This window comes from Panthera tigris, chromosome C2 (assembly GCF_018350195.1).
Source record: "Panthera tigris isolate Pti1 chromosome C2, P.tigris_Pti1_mat1.1, whole genome shotgun sequence".
In the NCBI taxonomy this organism is placed as follows: domain Eukaryota; kingdom Metazoa; phylum Chordata; class Mammalia; order Carnivora; family Felidae; genus Panthera; species Panthera tigris.
The window spans coordinates 87,813,461-87,828,418 of record NC_056668.1 but is presented as its reverse complement, the minus strand read 5'-3'; the positions used below and the strand labels follow the sequence as shown (position 1 = coordinate 87,828,418).

Genomic DNA, 14,958 nt, shown 5'->3' with positions numbered 1-14,958 from the left:
AGTCTCAATAAATTCAAAAAGCTTGAAATCATATCAAGCATCTTTTCTGACCACAATGGTATGGAACTAAAAATCAATTACAAGAATAAAACTGGAAAAACTACAAATACATGGAAATTAAACAACATGTTACTGAATACTGGTTCAGAGAAGAAATCAAAGTAATTTAAGAATGCCTGGAGATGAATGAAAACAGAAATGCAACATATCAAAATCTATGGGATACAGCAAAAGTGTTCTAAGAGGGAAGTTTATAGCAATATAGGCCTACTGGTAAGTAGAAACAAGAGAAATATCAAGTAAATAATTTAACCTAAAGGAACTAAAAAAAGAAGTGAAACTGAAAGTAAACAAGTAGGGCTACATCAAACTAAAAAGGTTCTGCACAGCAAAGGAAACCATGAACAAAATGAAAAAACAACCTAGTGAATGGGAGAAGATATTTACAAATAATATATCCAATAAGGGGCTAATATCCAAAATATATAAAGAACTCACACAACTCAGTAACAAAAAAAAACAAACACTCTGCTTAAAAAATGACCAAAGGATCTGAATAGACATTTTTGCAAAGAAGACATACAGATGGGCAACAGACACATGAAAAACTGCTCAAAATTACTAATCATCACTAATCATCAGGGAAATGCAAATAAAAACCATAATGAGGTATCACCTCACATCTGTCAGAATGACTATTCTCAAAAAGACAAGAAATAACAAATATTGTAAAGGATGTGTAGAAAAGGAGAACCTTGTGCATTTTTGTTGGGAATGTAAACTAGTGCAGCCTTTATGAAAAATAGTAAGGAGGTTCCTCAAAAAATTAAAGATAGAATTATCATGTGATCCAGAACTTCTACTACTGAATAACTATCCAAAGAAAATGAAAACACTAATTCAAAAAGACAAGTATTTTCATGTTCATTGAAGAATTCTTTATAATAGTCAAGATATGGAAACAACCTCAGTGTCCACGGATAGATGAATGGATATCTGATCATATATATGTGTGTGTATACACACACACACACACACACACACACACAATGGAATTATTCAGCCATTAAAAAGAGTGCAATCTTGCCATATCTGGCAATGTGGATGGGCCCTGAGGATATTATGCTAAGTGAAGTAAGGTAGATGGAGAAAGACAAATACCCGATTTAACTTATATGTGGATTTTAAAAAACAAAAACAAGCAAGCAAACAAAACTTGTATCTCTTAGATACAAGAACTGATTGGTTGTTACCAGAGGGGAAGTGATTGGGAGAGTGAAATGGGTGAAGAGGATCAAGAAGTACAGACTTCCGGTTATAAAATAAATGTCATGGGAATGTGTAACATTGAGAATATAATCAATAACATTGTATTAATTTTGTATGGTCACAGATACTAGACTTTTTATGGTGACCATTTTGCAATGCACACAAGTGTAGAATCAGTATGTTGTGCTCTTGAAACTAATATAGTATTGTATGTGAATTAAATCCCAATAAAAACAAAATTGTGAGAGAAGCCTAGAGGTTTACCTAAATTATTAACTAATTTAAATCTCCATTTCTATTTTGCTGCAGGAGGAAATCCACTTGTAGTGTCTCAGCTCATGGACCAATGTCATATTGACTGAATAAAACAATTTGGCTTGGAGGGAGTTTGATACATGCTGGATGAGAAAAAGTGTCTAAGCAGCTTTGAGGTTGGTCAAATTTGGATTTGAGTCCCAACTCCAGCAATGATTTTTAATGTACACTTGGTGAAGTTGCCGAACCTTTCTTGAATTAGATTTTCTCTTCCTGTATAAATGGGGTTCTATGGGGTATTGTATTAGTTTCTTCTGGCTTTTGTAACAAATTAGTACAAACTCCACGCCTTAGTAAACCCAGAAATTAATTCTCTCAGAGTTCGGAAGCCAGAAGTCCAAAGTCAGTATTACTGGGCTAAAACCAAGGTGTGGGCAGGATGATGCACCCCATGGAGACTCTCGGGTAGAATTTTCTTTTGCATCTTCCAGTTTCTTGTGGCTATTGGCATCCCCATTGCTTGTGACCACATCTCTCTAATCTTTGCTTTCTCTTCTTTTGTCCATATGATCTCTTTGGCATCTTTCTTATAAAGACACTTGTGATTGCTTTTAGTACTCATCCAGATTTTCAAAATAATTTCAGGGCCCCTGGCTGGCTCAGTTGGAAGGGCATATAACTCTTGATCTAAGGGTTGTAAGTTTGAGCCCCATGTTGGGTGTAGAGATTACTTTTTTAAAAATCTTAAAAAAATAATCTCACCCTCTGAAGATCCTTAATTTAGTCATATCTGCAAAGACCCTATTTCCTAATCAGGTAACATTTACATTTTCCATAGATTAGGATGTGTATATGTTTGGGTGGGGAACATTTTTCAGCCCACTAAAGGTATCCTCTTTGGGTTGATATTACAATGTCTGGCATATTTTATGAATTCAATAACCTTCCCTTTCCCATTACTTTTCCCTCTCTTCCTCCAAATTTCCATAATTATCCTCTGCAGTACCACCTTCCACCTCTAAGCAAGATAAAACTATAAAACAGGCTATGCCTGCCCTTGACATCCCTATGCCTTTCAGTCTTTCCTTTCATAATTAGTCAAAAACATTTCTTTAGGAATCACTAAATGCAATGCCTCAGACTTTAGGTGGCATAGAAGAAGCAGAAGCAGAAGCAGAAGCATTCCTTATCCACAATAACTTATACTCTGGGGTGGGAGATAGGTAATTAAACAAGCACTTGTAAAGTAAGGAGGAAGAATTTATGGCTTACACAGAAGTATCTGCAATGCACAGTAAGTTAATAAAGGAATCAATGATTGCTACTGAGAGGTAGAGGCCAGAGAAAGTATCTTGGAGCCAATGAAATTTAAACTGGGCCATGAAGATAAGAAGGATGCCAATGGGTTAACAATGTTGAAAGAGTTTTCCAGATAGGGGAAAGACACACAGGAGAAAGAGCTCTCTCTTATTTCTCTGGAAAATCACCATCTTCTCACTTCCCTCTGGCTGCCTTAAACATTCCCCCTGGGTCAACCTATCAAAACCTGCTTTCTCCTCAGTTCACAATGTGGGAAAATATCCTCTCCTCTAAATCTCCCTCCAATTAGCTGCTTCAATCTAGGTGTTGAAAGGAAAATAATAAGATTAATCTAATTCGCTATATGGTGTGCGTGGCTGATAGCTTCTAAAATCCCCTAGAACAAAAAGAAGAGTTTCTTAACACCAATAAATTTCTTTTGGGATTTTATGCCATGTGTAAAATTATATCCAGGAAGAGTGTGTTCCTAAATCACTTCTATTAAGGAAGATTACTCTAAATGAAGAAAGCGATAAGCATAGGAAATATTCCAAATGGTAAAAGTGCCTAATTAAGCAGCAAAGATTTTGAGCTATCGAAGACCACTTCATTATTTTTTATTCTCCATCATGCCAATGTTGTCAGAAGAATTCTGCCTCCCAATCTCATCCCTGCCCTACTCTCCAAAAAGAGGAAAGAAAAAAATCATTTTTAATTTTCTCTTTGCATGTTTTAAGAGGCAACTTGGGAAGCAATGGACAGAAACAAATCAGGCAACCCTCCCCCCCCCTTTTTTTTTCTCCAGCTAATTCAGAATGAATTGGATTTACACAAGCAACCGTGCTTAAGCAAAACCGTTCCTATGGTTACACAGAAGGCTTTCTAAATGTGGCACAAGATGCAGGCAGCCAAAATGACTTGACTGTTTATGTTAAATATGAAGTCTATTCCCTATTGAAATTTAATGATCTACTAGCTGCATTTTAGCAGCTTGCACCCTGATAAAATTAACATTTCGAATACATTTGGAGAGATAAATTGCTTTAGCAATTGGCGAGTATTCACTCATTTTTATTTGATCACATCAGTGATTCAGATGAAAGCATTTCCCCCTGCACTATTAGAAATTGGGTCTACAAATTATCCTCATCTCTGGGCCTGCAAGTCCCCAAACACATTTTATTATCTTTTTGCAGGTTTGTTGGTGCCAGATGTTAAACCTAACACTTGGTAAGAGAGCTCAGAAAAAAATATGTATTTTTTTTTCTTTTACAGGAACCAGGCAGAGTAGGATCAACACTGTTTTCTTGTGGCACCTCTTGAGCCATTCAGTGGTTCTCAAATATCCAACAAGGTGAGTGAGCAGTTCAGGCAGGGTGAAGTCTGTTCCTCACCTCCCCCTGCTTCTCCTGAATGAAAAAGACAATCTGTCTGTTTTGAAAAGCTGACAGGAAATTGGAGCCTGGAAAGATATATTCACTGCATATTTTAGCTGACACCATTCAAATTTGCTACATAAGGGCGTTCCTTGATGTCTGTTAGTAGGAACCTCCCATTCAGAAAAAAACAGAAAATGAAAACAGCCTACAGGTTGCCAGCCTCATGTATTTACATATTTAGTTCAATTCAACTAATATTTATTAATCATCTTGTATAGACTAGGCACCATGTAAAAGACCGTGGTTATAGCAATAAAACACATAGTCCCTGAGCACAAATAGCTATTGGTCAAGTAGAGAGATAGGCAATAAATTATGTTATGCCATGTCTTTCTTCTCAGTAGCAGACTATGTGTTTCTCCAAATCATCTTCACTATCTCACACCAAACATAAGAATTTTACAAAAGATTTGAGTTATCAGAGAAGGATTATTATATACATATCACTTGGAGTACCTCGCTAATTCATTCCCCCTAAATCACTTCTCAGTATAGTCACCCACTGGGAAATCCCTTCTTCCTTCCCTCTTTCTCTACAGGCCCCCAATTCATTGGTATCTTTCTCTCTCTTGTGGGACCTCACTGTCAAAACACATTCAGGCTCAGAAAAGCTGTCAGCTTTTCTATCCAGAACCCAAATCTTCATTTTCCAGAGCCTAGGACCGTGAATGTCGAGACCTTAATAGGTGAATTATATGAAATTCAGCTGCAATGCACTTAAATCCTTGAAACAGAAATTTATCAAAACTTCTCTAGCCTTTCCTCATTAGAGGCAAAATATTTCATTCTAAATAGCACACTAGACAAGCTGGACATTTAATAGTAGTTTAATTATAATTTATCTCTTGAGATGAATGTACTTAACAAATTTGACACTTGAGAATTTTAATCTGTTTGAGGAAATTTATTTTGAATTGGCAAGTAGAAATACATTCATCACATATTGATTCCCTTGTCATGGTAATTCCCAAATTTAAGTTACCTCTTAGAGCTCTAATTGGTCATTCTAAAAGTGATTAATTACTATGATCATTGTTATTAATATATTTTTTGAAACTTTTAGTAAATTTTTCCTGTAGAACATTCATTGAATAAATAAAAGATGTAAACTTGCCCTTTTATTCTTGAAAAAATAGCTTTAATATCTATTCTTTCAGAATAAGTTGCAAGGTACTGGTATCCAAATATAAGAGACTTATTGAAATATGTGTCTGTAGGCTTGACAGATAATGTCCCAAAGTCTGACAGTGAAATGAGTTTTGAAAGTGATGCATACCTTTTGAGAGAGTAAATCCTAACAACTCAGTATAGTCCAGAGGAATTTTACTCTGCATTTTATACCTTGCTTTCCCCAAATCTCAATCCTCTAAGAATACAGGGGTTCCTGGAAAAGAATTGATAGTTTGTTAAAAGTAAAGTACTGAGAAGTCTCCCAAAAATCCAGCTTCCACACAATGAATTATTCACCAAAATTCTACTTTTTTACTGTTTATAACCAGTCCACAAATCCACTAGAATATTGTTTAGATAAAGATGAGAACTGAGCTAAATAGAAGTTTCTTTTTCCTGAGAAAATGGATCTTCATACAGAACTCTGGAATCGTAGAACTTTGATATAAAACTGCAGAGTTGGATCTTTGTTATGTAGGAATGACGTATGTGGGGGATAAAGACTGAGAATGGTTTAGTAGAGGAGTGAAATGATCAAACTTGATTTTGGACAGATGAGGAGAATATTACAGAGCACGTCACTCCTTGCCAACATGGGGTTATGAGCACGAATGTTATGCCAAGTCAGAGAGTTTCATGGCTTTAGCTACAGGAGACAGGTAGGTAATCAGATGCCAAGAAGAGCATACGTCTACAAAAAATTGTTTTTTCAAGAAATGATGAATCATTTTCTGGTCCGAAATTCATGATTTCAGATTCAAACAGGAATGTTTATTATGCAGTATCTTGGAAGACATATATTTGCTCTTTCCATCCTTGTTCTCTGCCCTTTTTATTTAAAAAAAAAAAGTGGGGTGGGGGGAAGAAAAATGAATGCCAGATGAATTTTAAAATGATGACTCTAACATATTGATGCCTCAAGTGCAAATATGAGGAACTTTAATAATTGTTTCCAATATGCAATGAAGGAGATTTAAATAATGTTTTCATGGGGTAGAAACAGTTAATTTTCCAGGGCTGATTTCCAGAATTCAGGTCAACAATCCATGCATAACATAATGTAAGATGTATTTAAATACCCAAAAGTAATTTCATTAGGCAGTGAACCACAGTGTTGTTCCCGTTTGTTCTTACTCAGAACACACTCGCCAGTTCACTCTGCATCCATCACTTTTATTTTGTATCAGATACTCATTGTCTGAAGTAATAATGGATAAGTGATCCAAAGAACAGAGTATTGCTTTGAACTGCTGACACACTGAAGAATGCAGCATTATGCAGGATTGTACTGCTAGCCAAAATACCCATGTTTAGCTCTAGCTCTTTCCAGAAAGCATGCCCTTGTTCCCCCATTTCTGTATAATATGCATTCTTTTTTAAAAAAAAACTTAATGTTTTATTTATTTTTGAGAGAAGGGGGTGGAGAGGTAGAGAGAGAGGGGGAGATACAGAATCTGAAGCAGGCTCCAGACTGAGCTGTCAGCACAGAGCCCAATGCAAGGCTCAAACTCATGGGCTGGGAGATTATGACCTGAGCCAAAGTCAGATGCTTAACTGACTGAGCCAACCAGGCGCCCCTCTGTATAATAGGTATTCTACAGTGAGTGATTAAAAATGGAAGTTTTTCTCATTTTGTTCGATAGAATGGGAAATGGTATATGATGTATTTAATTTTAATCATACTACTCCGTAGACACATTTTTTAATGAACTGTGTTTGAAAGGCTGCTTTTTATTTGTTTAGTGTAAAATATCTTGAAATAGTAACTAATATGAGACAAAAATGAGACAGTGCTTTTGTATTTTTATGTGAATTGTTTGGGATGCAAACTTACATTATGTAAAATTAAAGTCCTCGGGGGCGGGGGGATCTATCTCACCCAAACACCACTGACTAATCAACTAAAAATAGAATCAAAGATGCCCCTTCTACTTTGCAAGATCTGGATTTGTGGTTATTTTCTAATGACCCACATTCAGCACAACGGCACAAACCCAGGGGAAATCTGTATATGACATGAGACCAGTTGCATGAATGTTGTGGCAAGATGGACATAGTTTACTACAGAAAACGGAGAAGACATTTTTTCCTTGTTGCCACAGAGGTAAAAATGTGTGTGTGTGTGTGTGTGTGTGTGTGTGTGTGTGTGTAGATAGATACAGATATTTGTAGGTATCATTTTTAAGAGATGCAGATTGTAGATGTAGTCTTGAGTTCAGGGAGGAGATAGTGAAGACCATGACTAGTATGGAGTTGTGTGAGCTCTTCCTTTGGCACACGGTGAGACACACATTTTGGTTTTTGCTGCCACTTGTTTGCATACAATATAGGGGCTATGTCTGTGTCTTTGATGATTTGGGAACTTGAATTTTGCACAATAATATGGTACCCCATAGCCTAGATCCAAGTTTTACTTTGCAAGCTAAACAGAAGACCCTGAACATGAGAGGAATGGGGAAAAGGCCAAATTACAACTGTTGCGTCAAGTGGGTGGAATGAAAAAGGATGTGCAGCATTGTAAAATTGCATGTGTAGCTGAAAACTATTGGCCTCTAGCCTTAAAGTCGTGGAAGATTACATAAAATGCATTGTTAACCTCATGGAATTATGCCTGACTTACTAAATATGAGTATTATAATTTGTCTTTCCAATCCTAAAAGTTCAATGTGTCCATTATTCCATTGTGATTTCTTGAAAGTTCTTTCTAGTTGAGTTATAGACAATGGCTGCTGTTCTATATTTATACTTATGAAAAGTCAGAAACATTCCCCACCAATGCTTTGAAATTCCCTGGCTATCTTCTAGAAAAATATCATCATTTGCAATAACAAAAGTCATTAGGTTTCAATCATAAAAACTTATCTCTTGACTTCTGACATCAGTTATAATTTCAGTTGGATGTTTTGCTGCATGATAAGATGAAATGAATATAATTAATTTTAGTGTTGATAATGTTGGAATATTTGGAGGCATTTTCCTGTGAAACTAACTTCCTTTCAGCACCCAATAGCTACTATTTTCCATTATGGTAAAGAAAGTTCTGTTGGCCTTTATAATTAGAAGAAAATGACACTACTGCCTTCCCATCACAGGAGGATTCTTACTTGTTTCTCCATTAGTGTGAATAGATTTTCATTGATCCATTTGCACTCTGTTACTTTGTCTCTCTTGTGGTTGCAGGCACTGTTTCTGAAACTTTCACCAGGGTAGAAGGAGAAGTGTAGATAGCTGAGTACTACCACATGCTCTGCTGGAAAGTGACCTGGCTCTGACATTTTCCAGTTATCTGGATAAGTCACTTAACCGGTCAGGCCTCAGCTTTCTCCTCTGAACTGAGTTACTTGGAATAGATTATTCTATGTCCATATAGAATTTTTTAAAAATGTATGTGAACCATATTTTTGCCTCTCCCTTGCCCCAATTTTATTAAGAAAACCTTCATATATAAAGAGAGATAAAAGAATAATACAATGATCAGTTATACATCCCTTACCTATATTTAAAAATTGTTAATATTTTCCCATTTGTTTCTATTTTCATGAAACATTTAAAAGTAATTTGCAGACATCATGACACTTTACTCTTAAGTATTTCAGCATGAATCTCCTAAGTGTACCATTCTCCAACATCACTGTAATACCTTTATCACAACTAAAAAAAAAAAAAAAAAAAAAAGTAGTAACAATAATTACCTAATAGCTTTTCTTATGTAAATCAAATTCAAATGTCCCATCTGTCTCAAAATTGAATTTTCTATTCCCTTTTGCCCCACCTCCACTTAGGATCCAGTTTCTTTTTTTTTTTTTCTTACATTACTTATAGTTGTTATTCATGACAACTTATAGTGTCATAGATTGCACGGGCTTTCACATGATGGTAGTTTTTCATTCAGTAGCAGTTGATTGAAAAAATACATAAATGACAAAAATGAATGAATGAATGAATGAATGAATAAGGATACCTAGTATCTGGTAGTTGTTTAATATTTCCTTGCTGAATACATGAATTTATTAATATTTTTAGGTGACATTGCATTTTACTAAACACAACTGCAGCTGAATATAGTTGCAAAAAAACAAGACATTTCTGGGTGAAAGGCATTTTTAAGTTCAGTCCACAGACTCTAGTAATCGCTAATGTGATTTTGATCACTTACTATGTACCTGGTGTGGAGCCAAGCACTGAGTATTAGCTCATTTAATCTTCATAACAAGCCCACAGGGTACCATTTTATAGATGGAGAAACTGGGCATGTTAAGTATTTTGCTAATGATTTCAGAGTCCATAAGAGAAATAATCTATATATAAAACTGAGCTTATCACAAATACTATAGTGCTTTGCAAGACAAGCTTGCTGCAGTTCACCCTCAGCCCCATCTAGCAGATAGCTTGGTATCTGTCTGTCCACTCAACTGCCCCAGAAGAACCACTATCAAACACTTAGCTTAATTATTGCTGTGGCTTTAAGGTAACTCATATCTCTGTGAGGAAGCCCTTTGAAATACGAAGGATCAGTGCACAGTTTTTTTGTTCAGAAAGATCTTTGAGCAAGGTCATGTCTGTTTCCTGAATGAACGGGGTTAGGATAGGAAAACTGGAGAGTTTCCCAGCTCAAAGAAAGCCAAGTTTTCACTGTGTCATTTCATTCTTCCCTTTGAAGTAAATTCCCAGAAAATCAGACACACCCATATCCAAACTTAAGTACAAAACACATCCTACAGCCAACTGGCCATAATTCAGGGAGTATGCCACCATTTTGGATTGCCTGTACTTTTCTTCCCTTTCATTAGTGAGGATAATCGCATGTTTCCTGTAACTTCAAAAAAAGTGCAGATTAATCCAGTACAGGCATATCACTGTAAAGGATCCTAAATTGTAAAGAGGATAAATCAGAAAAAGGAAGAGATCAACTTTACTAAACATCTGCTCCCTTCACAGCTGCAATTCAGTTTGGTCTGTTCTTTCAACCTGCCATTATAGACTCTCCCTTATTTTTGTGGCTTCCTTTCCCATGAAGTAAATTTTTATTTAAAAATTTTTTTTAATGTTCATTTTTTTTTTTGAGAGAGACACAGAGCATGAGTGGGGGAGAGGCCGAGAGAAGAGGGAGACACAGAATCCAAAGCAGGCTCTAGGCTCTGAGCTGTCAGCACAGAGCCGGACGCAAGTCTCAAACTCACGAACCACGAGATCATGACCTGAGCCAAAGTTGGGTGCTTAACTGACTGAGCCACCCAGGTGCTCCATGAATTCTTATTATTGATTCTGTAAGTTAGTGGTCTGCTCACTTAAAATAGATATCTTTATACTCTTAAGGAGAAAGTCCTTTCTAAAAATCCAAGTAGATAGATTGAAAAAAGAAAAAAATAGCCCCCAGGAAAATGTTTGGCCAGCAGTTGGCCTTCTTTGTGGAATTAACTTCAAACCTCCTAACACGTTTTTTAAAAACATGAATGAACTAAATTAAATGTCAACAAAAGTCAAAATTAATCATAATAGTGATCAATACTATGTATGAGAAAGACTTGTTCATATGGATATAAAAGCAGTCTGTGAGACACATATTTTTAGATGCCTTATAAACTAAACTTATGGAGAAGAAATCACACAAGGTTTGACCACAGATGAAATGTGGATCAGTCCCACAACTTTCTAGTCACCTAATTTGTAAGTGCCCTCAATGCCTCCCATTCTGGGCACTCAATAAATACTAAACAGGGCAGCAATTTCCTTTCCTGTCTAGTCAGGGTATCATTATTTCTGTACAGTCTCTGAGCTAGTGAGCACATAGAAAAACACAGTTCACCACAGCTTGAAATATGTCTTTCGCTCTCCCACCTCCTCTTTTCTGTGTGCCTTCAGTTGCTGTAAAACCTACTGGAAATCTAAGAATGTTAGCTTTCAGTTACCACTTATTAAACCCTAACCTTTCCTCTCCCAAATGCCAAGTTCTAGCAGATATAATCAGCGTATTTCATTCTGCCCTTTCAATCAGCCGTTTGGTGATGTTGATTTGCTGCTAAAGGAAGTTTATAAAAAAAAGAAACCCACTAGCTTTTGAACATGTCTCCTTTCCTTAAGGAGAATGTCATTTTACGTAACTGTGTGTCAGGATGTTGTCAACAGTTGCTTTCTCCATTTTGGAGGTCCTGGAGGAGAGCTCACTTGTAACTTTCACATCTCTTTTATTTATTAAAGCACAAAAATACAAATCATTAACATCCAAATATACTTATTACTTTGGCACTGAGCCTCCTTTCATGCTGCTGAACAGCCATCTCTGTCACTATACACCATGATGCAAGTCCTATGCTTGAACATTCCTTTGGTTTCTAGGATGCCACACCCACTTTCTTTCCTTTTCAGCCTCCTTCATTGACCCCCTCCTCTCTCCTCTAAATGTTTAGAGGACACTAAGTCCTCTAACACTAAGTGTTTTCATGTTCAATTCTCCAGCTTCTCCTCTCTAGGGACATTTGCTCCTTGGGACTCCAATCTCTTCAGAACTACATATCCAAAACATCTCATTTTTTTCTTTCCATTTTGGAGTTCTGAGCTCCAGATTATTATACTCCTTATTCAACATCTTGACTGAAAATCTGTAAGGTTTTATAGACTTACTACAACAAAAAGAGAACTTTTTATGATTTCTCCAAAAGTACACTTCCTCTTGGGGTGCCAGGGTGGCTCAGTCAGTTAAGTGTCCAACTCTTGAGTTTTGCTCAGGTTATGATCTTGGGGTCATGGGATGGAGCCCTGTGTCAGGCTCCACACTGGGTGTGGACCCTGCTTGGGTTTCTCTCTCCTCTCTCTCTCTCAAAATAAATAAACTTTTTTTTTTTTTTAAAGTACATTTCCTCCAGGCTTCCCATTTCAATAAAATCTGCTACCATTCAACCAGTTGGTCAAGCCAATATCATAGGGGCATCCTTGGTTTCTTTATTTCCTTCCTTTTCCATATATAGTACAAGTGCTACCATCACTTTCTCTGAAATATATCCTGAAGTTGCTCCCTTCTGTCTCCAGTGATAGGACTCTCAACCAAACTACCATCATCTCTTGCCATTAACTACTGAAGAAACCTCAGGCTGGTTTCTAGCTTCAGTCTTTCCCCTCTACAGTCTGTACACCTGAGTGATTTAAAGCATAGATGCATATAAGATGACGCAACTTCCTGGTCAAAACTCTAAAAAAGCTTCCCATTAGAAGTCGAAGAAAACACAAACTTCCTGACCATGGCCTACAAAGTCCGCATGCCCTCCCACCCCCCATCCGTTGCCACTTTCCCTTCACTCACTGGGCTGCAGCCACCCTAGCCCACTTGCTTCCCTCCAAACACATAAAGACCAACACTGCCTCATGGCCTGGTACTTGCTTCTTTCTCTGCCTGGAACACTCTTTCCTCTGATTTCCACATGGCTCCTCCTTTACATCATCCCGGTCCTTACTGAAGTATCATGTCAGAGAAGTTTCCCCCTTTGAAACTGCCTCTCCCCCCACGTCTCCAGTTAATCTCAAACTCCACATGCTATTTTACTTTTCTTCATGGCACCATTACTGCTTGGACATATTTCATATTTTTTAAGCAGTCCATTGCTTGCCTCCTCTACTAGAATGGAAGCTCAGTGAGGACAGTGACTTTGCCTATCTTGTTCAGACAAAACGTCCTGTGTCTCCAACATTTGGAATGGTGACTGACATATGATAGTCACTTAGTAATATCTGATGAATAAATGAGTAACCTGTCAGAAGTCCTCGGTAAATAAGATAATCTAATCCATCATGTGACTTGTTTTATTGTTCTTTATGAATTGTGCTATTTGTTTGTTTGTTTTTATATTAGTGGTCCACTAATTTCAAAAAGGATATACCCATTTTCTTACAGAGAAACCCTTCCTAAAAGTCTGGGTGGATGTGATTTAACAATAGCAAAAAACCAAACTAAAACAAAAGCTGTTGGTATTGCTAAAAATTTGGATTTATATTGTCACTTAGTCACCTGAAAAGGCCTATTTTTTTTGTCCAAATCTCTAAATGATCATGGCCATGAGGCTTAAACATTAATGTTCATAGTAATCAGCTAGGGAAACTGGCTGGTAAATCTGGTATTCAGTTCTAAATCTTGATTTGTTGACAAGCCCCAGGTGATGTTGATGTAACTGCTCCTTAAACAGTTTTCAGAAATACCAGATTGTGGGTTTTGTGATTCCTTTCATAATTTTGAGAAAAATAGATACGTACCTATGTGATTTACCTCAAATTGAGAACCAAATTTTGTCACTTAGGTGCCGGTGCTGGGTTCCCAAAGAGCACATCTTAGTCATGTGAGGCATCTGTCAACTATCGGGGAGCCCAGGTGAGAGGTAAGTTGAAAACAAAAACCTTTTGGAATTCTGTTGCAAGATCGCATGGGGAGTATAGGTAAGGAAGCAGAGACAGAGCCAAATAAACCAGAAAACCAAGAAGACAAGAACAGGAGGACAAAAGAAGGCTAGGAGGGGAGCAGAAATTTTCCTAAATGAGACTAGAGTTCTTCATAAACTGCCTGGGGCAGGTGTGATTTGCACTGGGGACACCCATGCCTTTAAGACTGATTTGTGGGCAAGAGAATGGGAGAGGAATGAGGTCTTAGTTATGATTTACAGTTCACTAGTCCCAGCAAATAGGCCAGTGTCACTCCCAGTTTTCAGGCCAACAAGGATAAGGACCTGGAACATGAAAGGATTTAACAATCAAGTTAAAGGTGAGTTCAGATTTCTAGATAAGACACACTTCAAACAGTGTTTATGTTATTTGGATATCATGCTCAGGAAACCAAGTTAGAAAGAAACGGGTTTCCTTCCATTGCCTGGCTAAATAGATAGGACACAAAAGGAAATCCTGATATAGAACTATTCCTGTCACAGGGAGGCATAGAATCCTGAGTGGAAAATGGAACAGACTTTCCATTTTTTATCCCCTCTCGCCTTTTATCCTTTAGCAGAATTTATTGCAGTGATTTGTTTAATTGTCGGTCCTCCCTGTGATGGTGTGATCCCTGGGAGGGCCACCGGGTCTCCTCTTCTCACCATTGTATCCGGTGTTGGTTACAAAGAATGTGCTCAATCCCTGCCAGTTACTGGAAGCAATGCCCAAGTGAATGTTTAAAAGAACACAAGACCCTCATATTAGCAAATAAACTATATTGAAGGAAAGATAGGTCCTGACTCACTTCACAGATACTAGATGAGATGCCCTTAAGTCTTGTTAAGGCCACCTACGCAATCATTTTAAAAGTCAAGATTATAATGATAAGCATTAGAATTGTGCTCTTCATATGCACAGTGCACTTTGCAAATGACAACTGCAAAATATCTTGCTACAGTCCTTAAAGCCCAGAAATAGTTATATTTGACGTCTATGCCAACAGAATGGATATATTTAATACACTGGTGGCTAAAAGCCATGTAAAAATTCTCTTTTTATTCCCCACCCCTCACCCTTCTCTCTACCCATGTAAGGGTAGACCTACCTAGGCACCGTGGTG

The 14,958-nt window shown here is 37.2% G+C and overlaps 1 long non-coding RNA gene across 3 annotated transcripts in view; it reads left to right on the top strand.

The window, feature by feature from the left end:
- Positions 1-14,958, top strand: part of LOC122230651 — a 33,634-nt gene that overhangs the window by 1,948 nt on the left and 16,728 nt on the right. For 2 of the 3 annotated variants that reach the window (XR_006207676.1, XR_006207674.1), the window contains exons 2-4: positions 1,579-1,700; positions 4,099-4,177; positions 13,718-13,795. This is a non-coding gene — a long non-coding RNA (uncharacterized LOC122230651). Of the gene's footprint in view, positions 1-1,578; positions 1,701-4,098; positions 4,178-5,986; positions 6,092-13,717; positions 13,796-14,958 lie in introns of all 3 variants that reach the window. The other variant, XR_006207675.1, reaches the window with a different exon arrangement.